Source organism: Pistacia vera, unplaced genomic scaffold (genome assembly GCF_008641045.1).
Source record: "Pistacia vera cultivar Batoury unplaced genomic scaffold, PisVer_v2 Contig973, whole genome shotgun sequence".
NCBI classification, from domain to species: Eukaryota; Viridiplantae; Streptophyta; class Magnoliopsida; order Sapindales; family Anacardiaceae; genus Pistacia; species Pistacia vera.
In genome coordinates this window covers 102318-117292 of record NW_022196860.1, presented here as the reverse complement: position 1 = coordinate 117292, position 14975 = coordinate 102318, and the positions used below count along the sequence as shown (strand labels likewise).

At 33.3% G+C, this 14975-nt stretch overlaps 1 pseudogene; it reads left to right on the top strand.

The window, feature by feature from the left end:
* Window positions 1-2213: 2213 nt before the first annotated feature.
* Window positions 2214-14629, top strand: LOC116121358 (annotated as a pseudogene).
* The last annotated feature ends 346 nt before the right edge of the window (window positions 14630-14975 follow it).

The window sequence follows — 14975 nt, the reverse complement described above, 5'->3', positions numbered from 1 at the left end:
TAATTAATTATAACATTACCTTATAAACATTAATTAAGCTACATTATAGTTAATATTACTCAATTAAATTATATATTATTATATTCATTATATTATGATCACTTACTTAATTATAGCATACATAGTTAAATGATTACATAATTACATAATTAGTTATGAATTTAACATTACATATAAACATTAGTAATTTACTAATACTATATTATTACATTACTAATTAAACGATTAAAAATTTAATTAATTATAACATTACCTTTATATTTATAATAAATTACTTAATCAATTATAACATTCCTTATTAAACATTAGTATATAATCAAATGATTTGAATTTAATTAATTATAAATAAATTATAGATTTATAGTATGATACTTAATTCATTATAATATATATTACCTATTATAGTATGATCATTATATATAAAATTACATAATTAAATGATTACTTAATTTTATATGAGTTATGATATTATGTTTTAAACTTAGTAATTACTAATTTACTACTAAACATTACACAATATTAATTAAATGATAAGAAATTTAATTAATTATAACATTACCTTATAAACATAATTAAGCATTACATTATAGTTAATTTACTCAATTAAATTTATATTATTATATTACATTATATATTTGATCACTTACTTAATTATAGCATTACATGTTAAATGATTACTAATTACTTAATTATTTATGAATTTATAACATTACATTATAAACATTAGTAATTTACTATATTATTACATTACTTAATTAAACATTAAAATTTAATTAATTATAACATTACCTTATATATTATAATATAATATTTAATCAATTATAACATTTCATTATAAACATTAGTATATTAATCAAATGATTTGAAATTTAATTAATTATAATATTAAATTATAGATTATAATATCATTACTTAATTCATTATAACATTACATTATACTATTATGATGATCATATAATTAATAACATTACATAATTAAATGATTACTTAATTGATTATGAGTTTGATATTATGTTTTAAACATTAGTAATTACTAATTTACTACATAAACATTGCATATACTAATTAAATGATAAGAAATTTAATTAATTATACATTACCTTATAAACATTAATTAGCATTACATTATAGTTAAATAATTACTCAATTAAATTATAATATTTATTTCTTTATATTATGATCACTTACTTAAATAACATTATATGTTAAATGATTACATAATTACTTAATTAGTTATGAATTTATAACATTACATTATAAATATTAGTAATTTACTATACTATTACATAACTTAATTAAACGATTAAAATTTAATTAATTATAACATACTTTATATATTTGTAATATGATACTTTCATTATAATAGTCCATTATAAACATTAGTGTATTATTAAATGATTTGAATTTATTAATTATAATATTAAATTATAGATTTATAGTATGATTACTTAATTCATTATAACATTACATTATACTATTATAGTATAATCATATAATTAATATAACATTATATAATAATGATTCTTAATTGATTATGACATTATATTATAAACATTAGTAATTTACTAATTTACAACATACTTTATCAAATTATTATAACATTATGTATAAATTTATGGTATGATTATTTAATTATTATAACATTCTATTTAAACAATATTAACAATACTTAATTAAATGATTAACAATTCAAGTGTTGCTTAGAGATTACAGGTTATGAGTTACATTGGACACAAATGAATGAATAATGAAAATTTGTTAGGGGTGTATTTGTAAACTTATAAGGTGTTTTTGTTATTTTTTAAACTAATAGGGGGGTAATTAATTTTTTACAGGGTACCCTAGAAAGGAACCGGAACCTGCATTTTAGGTTCCGGTTCCTTGAATTGAAGAACCTGCACTGTGCGGTTCCGGTTCCTGTTCCTTTTTTTAGGAACCTGCACTGTGCGGTTCCGGTTCCGGTTCCGGTTCCCCTGGAAAATGCAGGGTACCCGGAACCGCTCACCCCTAGACAAGGCTAGACAATTGACCAACTGCGCTTTCCTTTATATTCTTTCTCGTTTCCTATCTCTCAGGGGAACAAAACCACTCAAGAGAAGCAACTGCTTCGTTAAGAAAGAGAGAGAAATAAAAATGTTGGGTGTTGGAGTAACGGCAGTGATGGTGGTAGTGGAGTGCTTGGATGTGGGCTTAAGTACTCTAACTAAAGAGCTATGAACAAAGGCATGAGTAACTTTGTGTTTGTTGTTTACTCCAATGTCTTTTCAGTCACCTTTGTTCTTCTTCCATCTTTTCTCATCTTTTACTGGTAAGTAACTAACTCTCTCTTTCAGTTCACTTGGACTCATTGATTCAAAAAAGTAGCAAGACTTGAGCTTCAAACTTTCTTTGACTATGCAGGAATAGAAGTCCTCCTCCACTCAAATCGTCTATCATCTGTAGAATCTTTCTTCTTGGCATGCTCAGGTACTAATTTATTAAATCCATTAAGACAAGAAATAGTGCTTGTGAATCTTGATTGATTTTTTGGGGTTGGTGGGTTTGTAGCTGCAGTGTGAAAACTTGTTTGTTTACAGGGATAGCATATAGCTCTCCAACTTTGGCCTCTGCAATTATTGAGCTTTTATATTCATCGTGGTCATAATTTCTAGGTCGGTTTCTTCTCTCTTTTCTTATTCGAGAGCTAACCAATATTACCAGTTAGGACTTGGCTATATATCTTGAAACTTCTAATACCATGTCGAATCTGAGAAAGTCCTTCAGTTTAGATGGAATTGAAGCAAATATTAGGTTCACATTTCAAATTAGAAAGAAGATAGACCTGATTTACTTAATTACAAGGACATTGTATCTCTGACTTCTGTAGAGATCCTATGTTTCTCATCAATGGTACAACAATTTCCTCGGTTCTGGCTCACGCAGCAATAGCATAAATAATGCAACATTAATTTTTGATCTATGATTAAAAACTTCAAGCTGAGATTGCGTTTTATGAAATTACTACAAATTCTTATAGTTTTTTTAATTCTGAAAGTACAATATGATCTTATGGCATGCCTTCAGAATGGAAAAGCTAGACTTGAGAGTTAAAAGCAGTCTAGGCAAGTCTATTGGCACCATGGTATTAATTGCAGGGGCATTAAATGTGACTTTGTACAATGGCCCAGCAATAATTGCAAGTAGTTCATCTCTGAGTAATTTAAATAATGAATTTCTGTCACCACAAAAAAATTGGGTGATTGGAGGTCTTCTCCTTGCAGCTGGTAGCTTTCTCGTATCATTGTTGTACATAGTTCAGGTAATATTTATCACATCATCAAAATAGTTATTTATGCTCTCAATAACAGTATTACCTACTATAATGTTGACCTGAAAGGAACTCTTTTATCATATTTAGACCTTTATTTGTTATAACCACTCACACAAGAATCAACCAAACAAAGATCACAATTAAGAATCACAAATCACACACACAAGGACAACCAAAATTTTACCATGGTTCACTTGCTCTATTTTTGAGCAAGCTACGTCCACGTTGAACTCGGGAAACACACGAGCTTGCTGCACTAAATTACTGTCAAGATTACAGATTACACACAGCAACACAAAACCCTCAATAACCCTTCTTCAACCCGTAACTCACCCTAGAGATTACACCCTTTGAATCCCTATAAACAGCGTATACAAATACACCCAGAATGACCTAACCCAGTCCCTTAATCAACCAGTTACAAGATTCACTCTACCCAGATTGAAACCCTAAAAGACTCAAAATGGTGTTTAACGAAGAAGAGAGAGATTTGCGAAAAAAAAATATTGCGTACAAAATGCCAAAACAACTCTGATTTTATATGGTTGTCATTAGGGTTTAATTCCAGCCGTTGGATCTTCTCCTCATCAACGCTCAGGATTGTTTTCTCAGTTTAGTTCAAAACGACGTCGTCCCATTTAAGTTCTAATACGAAAGTGTTTCAAGCCATCATCCAACAATCTCCACCTTGATGGGTTGAAACAACCCCTGTGCTAGTGCAGCTTGCCTTTAGTGAATCCTTCATGGTTCTTTTGTTACCCTTGCTTACTGAATGGACAGCAGGTTCAAGCAATGCTTGAACTTAGCAAGTGTAACAATCTTCGTACCCATGTCTGCTGGATTATGCTCAGTAGGAACCTTATTGGGAGTTATCTCCTCCCCGGTGACCAGATCTCTCACAAAGTGGTAGCGAACATCTATGTGTTTGGTTCGCTCATGGTACACCAGATTTTTACTCTGGTGTATTGCACTTTGACTATTTGAAAAAATGGTTGGCTTCAATTCAGACAGGTTTGCTTCACTCAGGATCCCTTTGAGCAAAATTGCCTCCTTAAATACATCAGCTACAGCCACATATTCAGCCTCAGTTGATGACAGTACAACTATAGCCTGTAATTGTGACTTCCAGCTAATGTAGTTGCCCCCCAAGGTAAAGTAATATGATGTGGTTGACTTCCTAGTATCCCTGTCACCTGCAAAATCAGAGTCTACACAACCAACCAGCTTCAGTGATTCAGATCTTTTACAGTATTCCAATCCCATATTCAAAGAGCCATTAACATACTTGATGTAATAACTCCATTCTACACATATACTCGTAAAATATACATAGTGAAACACATAACCGTCTTACTCAAGCCAACATCGTCGCGGCAAAGGCTATTCTTTGCCCCGACGAAGTCTGAAATTCTAAGATTCCTCAAAACTCAACCAATTCAACATAAAAACTCAATTAAAACTAAATCAATAAACATTTAAGCCATACAACAAAATCTTAAGTATGTACCTCAAGTGGGGCGTTACACTTGAGTACCCATTTAAGGGTTGTCCAATGTTCCATACTAGGATTGGACATAAATCTACTCAACAATGATATCACAAATGATAAGTCAGGCCTAGTACTAATCATAGCATACATCAAGGATCCAATTACATTTGCATAGGGTATGGTCTCCATTTTAATTAACTCAGCATCAGTATTAGGGCATTGAGCCTTGCTTAATGTGAAATGGTTAGCTAAAGGCATTGAAACAGTTTTAGTCCCTATCATTCCAAATTTTTCTACTAACTTATGCAGGTACGAACACTGGTGAATTTTCAGTCTGCATTTACTTTTGTTTCTATCAATTTGCATGCCTAAGATCTTCCTAGCATCCCCTAGGTCTTTCATTTCAAATTCAGCATTCAGTTTATTCTTTAACACACAGATCAGGGGCTTTGATTTGCTTATCAGTAACATGTCATCAACATACAGCAGTAAGTATATAGGTATCTCATCCAAAACAGCAAAGTAGAAACAACTGTCATACTTACTCCTAGTGAATCCTATACTTACTATAAAGGTGTCAAACCTCTTATACCATTGCCTAGGGGATTGCTTTAGACCATATAAAGATTTCAGCAGTAGATAGACATGGTTAGGGGCCTTTTTATCTATGAAACCTAAGGGTTGGCTCATGTAGATCTCTTCCTCAAAATCTCCATGTAAGAATGCAGTTGTAACATCTAATTGTTCAAGCTCTAGATCCTGGTGGGCTACTATGGACAACATGAGCCTTATGGTTTTGTACTTAACTATTGGGGAAAAGACTCATTGAAGTCTATTCCCTCTCTTTGGGTGAAACCCTTGGCTACTAATCTAGCCTTATACCCAAGGGGATCCTTTTCAGTGATACCTTCCTTTAGTTTGAACAGACACTTGCATTACAAGTTTCTGATCCTTAGGCTTTGGTACATGATGCGTGTTTCTTACAACATGCAAATGTAGCAAGTATACTAGTCGCACAAAGTAATAAAATGATAAGTAGAGTATCATTCCCACGAGGATTGTTAGCAAAGCACTGAGTTTCCTAATGTTATCAAGTTGAAGCAATCGATTACTTTGGATTGATGGGAGCTAAGTCTAATTAAACTAACAATGAATTTTAAACTAAAATTTTAATTAAGAAAGCAATATGAAAACACCGAATATCAATTTAATAAAAGCGGGTAGGGTTTTAACTTCATTTGGATTTTATGGGTTAAACCTGAAAATTACACTACATTCACATTCATATGCAATGGTTGTAAATCGAACTCACTAAGGTGTTAAACATACCCTCTCGGGCTATGTTTTCCTATTCATCCTTATTAACCTTCCGCACCCAACAAATTGAAGATTAACAATTCCAAACTCATTAAGCAAAAGAATCCTACAATGATTTCATTAATTCTTGAATCTATCTCTAGCATCCAATACTATAATGGTGTTTACCCAAGAAGCCTAACATGAATTATTTCTCAATCTCATCATGTTCATCACATACAGCATTAAAATTCAGAGTAAACACACAACCAAAGCATATTCATATGAAAATAAAACAATCAAACACTTAACCCATTAAAAATCCAAACTACAATCAAAACCCTAACCCATAAAAGATTAGTTCATAGCTAAATCAATAATACAAAAACGAAAAACGGAATTAATCAGGTTCAACATAATGAAACTGAGATATAAGATAAGAAATCTCCCCAAAAGATGAATCCTTTAGTTAGAATCGAATCTTCTCCCTTTAACAACCCAAATCGCTCAAAGTTTACTAAGAAAAAAATGTAAAAGCAGCTAACCCTAAAACAGCTGAAGACCCTAGGCAAAAGGCTAAGTTTTTCTTTTATACTTCGTCCAAATAACCCAGCTAAAACACGCACAAAACAAAACTGTGCATTTAACAAAATTGAAAATAATGACTGTCGCCGCGGCGAAGAGTGAAGCAGACACGCTCGTCCCTAGCTTACTTTGCCACGGCGAAGACAATTCCTTCGCCGGGGCAAAGCTTCTTGAAAAGTTCTGAAATTACAAAACTGCCACTCTGCTTGCTTCTTCGTTTGATTCTTCGATTCTCGGTGCTCTCCCTTGGGAACAAGCTTCATCGTGCTTTATCCTGCTCCGGAACTCTCCTATCTTCTGAGATCCGCTAATTTATGAGTCAAAAATATCCAATTTTGTCCTTATTTGCTCAAAATGTCCATTTTAACCTTAAACACGAAAAGTAAAGAATTAAGCAACAATTCAGGTCAAAATGCACTAGAAAGTACCTGAAATCCGACAAAAAGGTCTAATGAAAACTGTATAATTCACGAATTATCAGTACAAGTTTCCAAGCTCTGTTCACCTCCAAGGACTTCATTTCAGCTTCCATAACAGCCTTTCATTGATCCCTTTCCTTTGACTGCATGGCTTCCTCATAGGTTTCAGGTTCTATTCTTTGTACTTCAATACCTGCAAGGAGGGTAGTATATATTAGATCAGCATAGGAATATCTTGTGGGTGCCCTTACCTGTCTTCTGGTTTTGTCTCTTGCAAGTTGGTAGTCTTGCAAGTTTTCAGTCTGAACCTCAGTGTCATCTGATGTTTCTGTCTCATCCTCATGTTTTGGATCAGTTTGTCCAGTTTCTCCTCCAGGTTCAGTAACAGCTTCAGTTTCTTGACTGGTTTGTGTTCGAGCAAGAAGCTCCACCTCATTGGTGTAACTTCAGGATAGGTGAAGGGAGCCTCTGAACTTGAAGTGGGGTCAGATCTAGTTCTAGTTTCCTTACAAGGAAAGACTCCCTCATTGAATACTACATCTCTACTCACAATGATTCTAACCCCTGGAGATTCTCTATCCCAAAGTCTATAACCTTTGGTCCCTTCTTGATACCCCAAAAATATGCACTTAGTTGACTTTGGTTCCAATTTTCCTCCTGTGGTGTGTGTATAAGCTGCACACCCAAAAACTCTTAGGTGACTTAGAGCTGGGACTCTACCAGTCCACATTTCCTCAGGGCTCTTTAGGTTTATTGCAGTAGATGGACTCCTATTTACCAAGTATGCAGCTGTTGTAAGGGCCTCTCCCCAAAAGGAGGTAGGGAGTTTGAAGGTTACTAATAAGCAGCTAACTTTATCAAGGAGGGTTCTATTCATTTGTTCTGCCACTCTATTCTGTTGTGGGGTGTAGGTTATTGTCCTATGTCTTAAAACCCCTTGGTCACAACAAAACTTGTCAAATTCTTGGTTACAAAATTCCAGCCCATTGTCTGTTCTAAGAACCTTTACCCTTTTTCCCATTTGGTTCTCTACTAGAGTTTTCCAGTCCTTAAACATACTAAAGCCTGATCTTTGGATTTCAGTAGGTACGCCCACACCTTACGGCTGTAATCATCCACCAAATACATAAAGAAACTATTCCTTCCATAAGATTTCACTTTTCCTAGTCCCCAAAGGTCAGAGTGATGTATTCTAATGGACTAATGGCTAGGTGTGTCCCTTTGGTGAAACTATTTCTATGTTGTTTCCCTAAAACACAATTCTCACAGAATTCAAGGGGTGTAGTCTTGTCCTTACCAAACAGCCCTTTATGCTTCAGAATGTCCATGCCTCTTTGACTCATGTGGCATAATCTAAGGTGCCACTTTTCTGTATTGGACAAGTTAGTAGAAGTAATCACAGAATTAAAGCAATTTTGGGAATGGTTCCCACAGAGTATATAAAGACCATTTCTTTTCTCTCCTTTCAGTATCAGGTTGTTATCTCTATATATGTTCAAGCATCCATGTTCTGCTTTATAATAGCATCCTGATTCATCTAAGGTGCCAAGGAATATCAAATTTCTTTTAAGTTCTGGTAGATACCTAACCCTAGTTAGTTTTGCCATTTTTCTAGTGTTAGCCCTTAGAGTCACTGTGCCTATCCTCTTACTCATGAAGCCTAATATCAATTTGATGGCAATTGGGTATTCGGTAAGCGTGGAGAAGAACCTTTGCTTAATTGTAGCTAGGATTTGTGCTTCTGTTCCACGTTTAAAACGGTTTGTTAAATGTTGAACTAACTGGATGCTGCTACTTAATCTCTAGGCAGCTTTTGCGTTATCACTTCGATCTGTACTTCATACATGGGCATTAAAGAAGAAGGGACCAGTCTATGTTTCCATGTTTAAGCCACTTGGAATGGTCATTGCAATTGTGTCTGGAGTTGCATTCCTGGGGGATAACATTTATCTTGGAAGGTATAATTTATTTAATTCTCTATGCATATTTATGTAGTAATTCTTTAGAGTGTTAAATATGACAAGAGAAGAATATGGTTGTATTATTTGAATGATTTTGCAGTTTGGTTGGAGCAGCTACAATAGCTCTTGGCTTTTATGCTGTGATTTGGGGCCAACCACAAGAGAAGCTTATGGTGGATGACAATGAAATTTGTAGCTTTAAGTCATCCTCTCAAAAAGTTCCTCTCCTGCAAAATAAAGCATGCAAATATAGAACTTTTGCGTGAAGAAGAGGAGATTTGTTGAAGGCAATATTCACATTTGTGATTAATATATTATGAGAAAATGTAAACACAGAATTTAGAAGAAGCAGAGAGTTCTGATCTGAAGTTACTTCTCTACAAACATATCCCTTATGAAATGTTACATCTAATTCAATGTGTTTTGTCTTCCCATGTAACTTTTATATTTATATTTTCACTCCACATCTTATAGCTTCTTAATTATATACTCTTCATCTATATCTCACAACATCAACCTTTTACATTTTATATAGAACTTGAAAAAAAAAAAAAAAAAAAAAAAGAGTAAAGGGATCCACATGGTTTCCTGAATTCGGTTACCCCAAGCACTAATAGGGGTGATCACTAAAGATATTTATCCGATCATTCACTTTAGGGCTCCGAATGATTAGTTAGGTGCACATAAGCTGACTCAAACACCATCGATCACAAAAAAAAAAAAAAAAAAAAAAAAAAAAAAAAAAAAAATTTAGGAGTTGGTAAGAATGCATACTATGGATAATATAGCAATACTTAGTTTGTTTTCAAATAATTAGTTTATCCCTCACCAAACACCAGCCCAAGCCGCCACAAACTGCTGGGCATCGTTTTTGGGCTAACTCTCGGGTATATATATGAAGGAAAGAAAAGCCAGGACTTGTTCCATTTCCATATGGTTTCAAACAAAATATGAACTAAATTCAAATAATTACATCTTCCATTATAAGAAAAAAAGAATTTATAGACTTTCTCACCTGCAACAGCTATCCAACTCTTTTATTTCCTTAGTTTTATGTATACAATTGGGTACAAATAGATCCAAACTAAGTCAGCTATACACAGACAAGTAACCACATACAAACATGTGGGTTCAACTAACTTTTTAAAAAAATGAAAAAAGTTTTAACTAACATGTATTTTGGAAATAGTATTAATAAAATAAGAAAAAAAACATTAAACCAAACAGACCCTGTTTATGTTTTATGGAATTTATAAAATTTTGACTCACTTAAATTCATGTTGACCCTATAAAAATAAATTATTAATTAACACTTTTTTAACTTTTCTCTCTTTTTCATTTCCTCCCATTTTCTCTCATATTATCTTAACAGTCGTTTAAATGGGTTGAATACAGACTTGCTTCTTTGTGTGGCATGTTTAAGTCCAAATAATTCATTTTCTACTTTTGACAAAAAGAAGTTGACCCTTCTTGCTTAGTTTTATCCATCTAACTTTTCACCAATAGAGTTTGTGTTACTAGACAATCAGTTGGATAATTATATTCTTGATATGCCCTCTGATAATGATTTTTTGACATTAAATGGAAGTAGTGCTCTTGCTGAAAATTTGGTTCAAACAAAGAAGAACGTGGTGTCAGGGGCAGATCCAACCCCTAGGCCTACCCTCAATTTATTTTTTTAAAAAAAAAAATTACTAATATATAGGTCCACCAAAAATTGCTATTAATATATATATCCAACGTTACTCTCAGTTTTTTTGGAAATGAGAACTATTATACATATGTCCAGTCCCACAAAAAACTTGTTATTAATATATATATTTCAATCTCACATCATATTAACAGTTTAAAACTCTTTCCACTCTTCTTCTCCACGGACCACGGCTCCACCTATTTTTTATAATTTTATACGTAAAATTCTTTACTCTCTCAATCTCTCTTTCTCTTTCTCATACTATTTGCTCTTAAAACTTTTGAAGACTAAATTTGTTAAAGCTTTCACTACTCAAAATACCACAATTAGCTATGTTTTCTGTTTTATCAGTTTTAAGTATATGTATTGCTTATTTCAATTTAGCTTATTTTAGGATTGAATCATGCTTGTTTTTTGGAGGTTTTTTATTCTAATTTGAGAGAATAATACATAGATCTTGTAAGTTTATTTTGTGTCTTGTGTCTAAGAATATTCTTGTTTTCCCAAATTAAAACATTAACTATATTTTAAAGATAGTTATTCTTCATCCTTCACCCATCACTTTGCTAAATTTCAAACGTCACCATTCAGTTGCTCAAAATTATTAAAGAAACTTGAGTTACTATCTATATATATACCAAGAAAATTCTCCTTATTTTTATTAATTCATATTAAAAGTCAACACAACGTTGACTTGATTTAAGTTTTGGTTGATGTGGAAGCCAAAAATTAAAAGAAGATTTTGCTCAAGGTTTACTCAACACATTTACTCGAAATTTTGCTTCTCATACATTTATTTATGTAGAAAAGTATTATGTTATTGCATTCTTTTCTTTCAGATTCTTAATATTATTTTCTTTACTTAAGATTTGATGATTTTTTTAAGTTTTTACTAGTTGCTTGGCAAATAATGACAGAGCCGCGAAGGCCCCCCAAGCAAAAATCCTGGGTCTGCCACAATGTTGTGTATCATATGGTTTATTTACTTGTGAAATTAGCATTGATATATACCTGTTATAATTGTAAGTGTTAAAAGAGCATTTTCTGCAATAAATATTATGAAAAATCAACCACAAAATCGAATAAAAGATCAATTGTTAAATGATTTTCTTATTACATATATTGAGATTGAGAAGGGGGGAAAGGCAGAAATGGAGCGATTCAATTGCAGAGCTCTATTACCTAGTCTGGGAATGGTTACTGTGATATTGGCTCAAGTTAGCAACACGGAGGTAATCAAAACGGCCATGTCTAACGGGGTTAACAAATATGTCATAATTGTCTATGTAAATGTCCTCTGCACTCTCCTTTTTCTTCTTTCTTCCCTCTTATTTCAGAGGTCCTATTTCTCTATCCTCTTTTCATTTTATAGTACACATTGTTATTTATATACAAAAAACTTGTGACTGGAAGTCCTCAGCTAAACTACTTGTTTCTTGTTCTTTGTTTTCTGGTTGTTGGCAGATCAGAGCGTCCTCCACTCACCTCTTCCATTCTCTGCAAATTCTTCTTGCTTTCAGTGTTTGGGTTTGTAACTTTATAATTTGGCTTCTTTTTTATTATAAAGAGTTAAAATTGTTTGACTTAGGAACTGTGAAGGGAAACTTTTTATGTTTAACTATTTCAGATGTTAGACTTGTGTTGACAAATTCAGATTGTAAAAAATTTCCCCCTTCTTTTATTAACCATTTTTCTTAATTGATTACATGAAGGGTTTCGGCACAGATTTTCGGATTTGTTGGCATACAGTACAGCTCTCCTACACTAGGCACCGCCATGGTTAACCTCATTCCAGCCTTTACCTTCCTACTTGCTATCACTTTCAGGTTCTTCTCTCTTTAATTTGTCTTTACAGATCAGATTCTAAGCTGCTGTTTGCATGAATCCAGCAATCATGTCAGTTGGCAGAATGTGATCCCCTTACAGATAGTTTAGCTCAGTACAACTTTACGAACAAGATATTTCTTTTCCTCCATGGGAATATTGCTTTACGAATATTTTGTGAACTTGAAGTACTTTATATGAGTATTAATTTAGGATAGAAAAGGTAAATTGGAGAAGCAAAAGCAGCCAAGCTAAGTGTTTGGGAACCTTAGTGTCAATAGCAGGGGCATTTGTTGTTACATTCTATAAAGGCCCGCCAATTATAAAGACGCTTTCTCCCTCTTTTTTACCACTTCATCAATTTCTTTCCCCCCAGTCAAGCTGGATCCTATGAGGACTTTTCCTGGCGGCTGAAGCTTTTCTCAATTCAGCATGGTATATATTACAGGTTAGACTTGGACCCTTGGCACTTCTACAAAGCTAAAAGAGCAACTAAAACCAGATGATGATTTACCTTCTTTTTTTTTTATTTTGTAACTGGGCAGGCATCAATCCTCGAAAAGTTCCCAGCATTGTTTATCATAATGTTATACCTATTCTTGTTCAATACCATTCTGTCCATGGCATATTCTCTCATTGTAGTTACAGACCTAACTGCATGGAAGCTAAGACTCGATATCGGACTGTGTTAGAATGAAGCACACAAAAAAAAAATGATGCCGTTGTATCTTTAGTGCAACGCAGCCGTTTTATCCTTGTTTTAAAAGAGACTGAATCCAAACCATTGAAGAGAAAAGCATCTAACGGCCAGGACTTATTCTACCCAAAACAGAATGCAAAAACGACTTTACCTTGCTGTTGCGTTTTAGTCTGCTACTGGGATTTTATTTTTTTTAGTTTTGTGTATTCTGTGTAAAGAAAAATCTGCTCTGTATTGTCTCTTTTCTTGGCTGGAATTTTTGTGTGGTTGGTTGAATCACTTGTAAGGGTTGTGTTTCCCTTGAGTCTTGAGGCTTTGATTTAGAGTTCTCATAGAAAAATTTCAGGTTGCTGTGAGAGTGAGATGCGTTGTTTTTGGAGTGGATTTGGGTGTAGAATCTGTTTGTATCAGGTTGTATTAATCTTTAGTGCAGCGAGCTCCTGAGTTTCTTGAGCTCAACGTGGATGTAGTTTATCCCATATAGGATAAGCGAACCGCGGTAAAAATTCGTGTGTCCTTTGTTCTTGTTTTCTTTACATTCTTTGTTTGTGTGTTGTGTGTGAAATTGGTGGATGATTTTGAGTGATAGTAGTACAGATTATCTCAACAGACTGGTTGCTATTTTATACTCGGTAAGCTTAGTTATGTTGTTTGAGATGGTGTAGTTCTAGTTTATTTTTAACTCTAGCTATGAAAGCTCTTATAGATTTAGGCATTTAGCCATGGAAGTTTAAGTATTTGCATTAATTAATTATATTGTAGTTAATTGATTTTTTTATTTCTGACAATATATATTTGTAATTTTTCTCGCAGGCAATTATTGGGACTGGGTTTCGACTCGGTTTGCTGACATGGTGCCTTTCAAGGACTGGCCCTCTCTATGTCTCAATGTTCAAGCCCTTGGCTATTCTCTTTTCTGTTGTCATGGATATCATCTTCCTGGCAGAACCTCTTCGTCTGGGAGGGTATATATATATATATAGTTGATTAATTATTTCATTTCAGTTTTCCATCTTATTTTTAATTTGAAATCTCCTGCAGTTTGATTGGTGCAGTGATAATTGTTGCGGGATTTTACGCTGTGATGTGGGGAAAGCTGAAAGAAGAAAGCACAACTAAAGGGTATCGGATTGAGAATTTCATAATATCCAGTGAAAAGGTCCCCTTACTACAAAACAAGATAGATAATATGAACACTAGGTCTTCTTGTGCATAGAACTACCAACACTTTGTGTAACCCGGGAGGTAGCCAAGAATGTAATATTGGGGTGAGGTCTAGTTACAATTAACAATATAATCGTCAATGAAATTTTAAAATGTTGTATATTTGATTGGGTAATATTTATTTATAATATTCTTTGTAAAATACTATGTTTACAATTGTACTAAACAATTATAAAACACCGAATATAAAAATAAATATTTCTAAAATAAACCGTAATATAAATCCTTTGGATTAATATTTTTAAGTTTCATCTGTCATCTATTTTAAAATTCGTAACTTTCACCGGCTGCTAATAAGGGTGGTCATTTGAACTCTTATCCGACTGGTAGTTCCAAGATCCCAAGGGATTAGTTGAGGTGCGCACATTTGACCCGACACCGTCGGTCATAAAAAGAAAAAACCTGACCAAACAAGAGCGTAGCCAAAAGATACGGTCACATATAGGTTTTGTTTCACTATAACAAAGAGTAAAA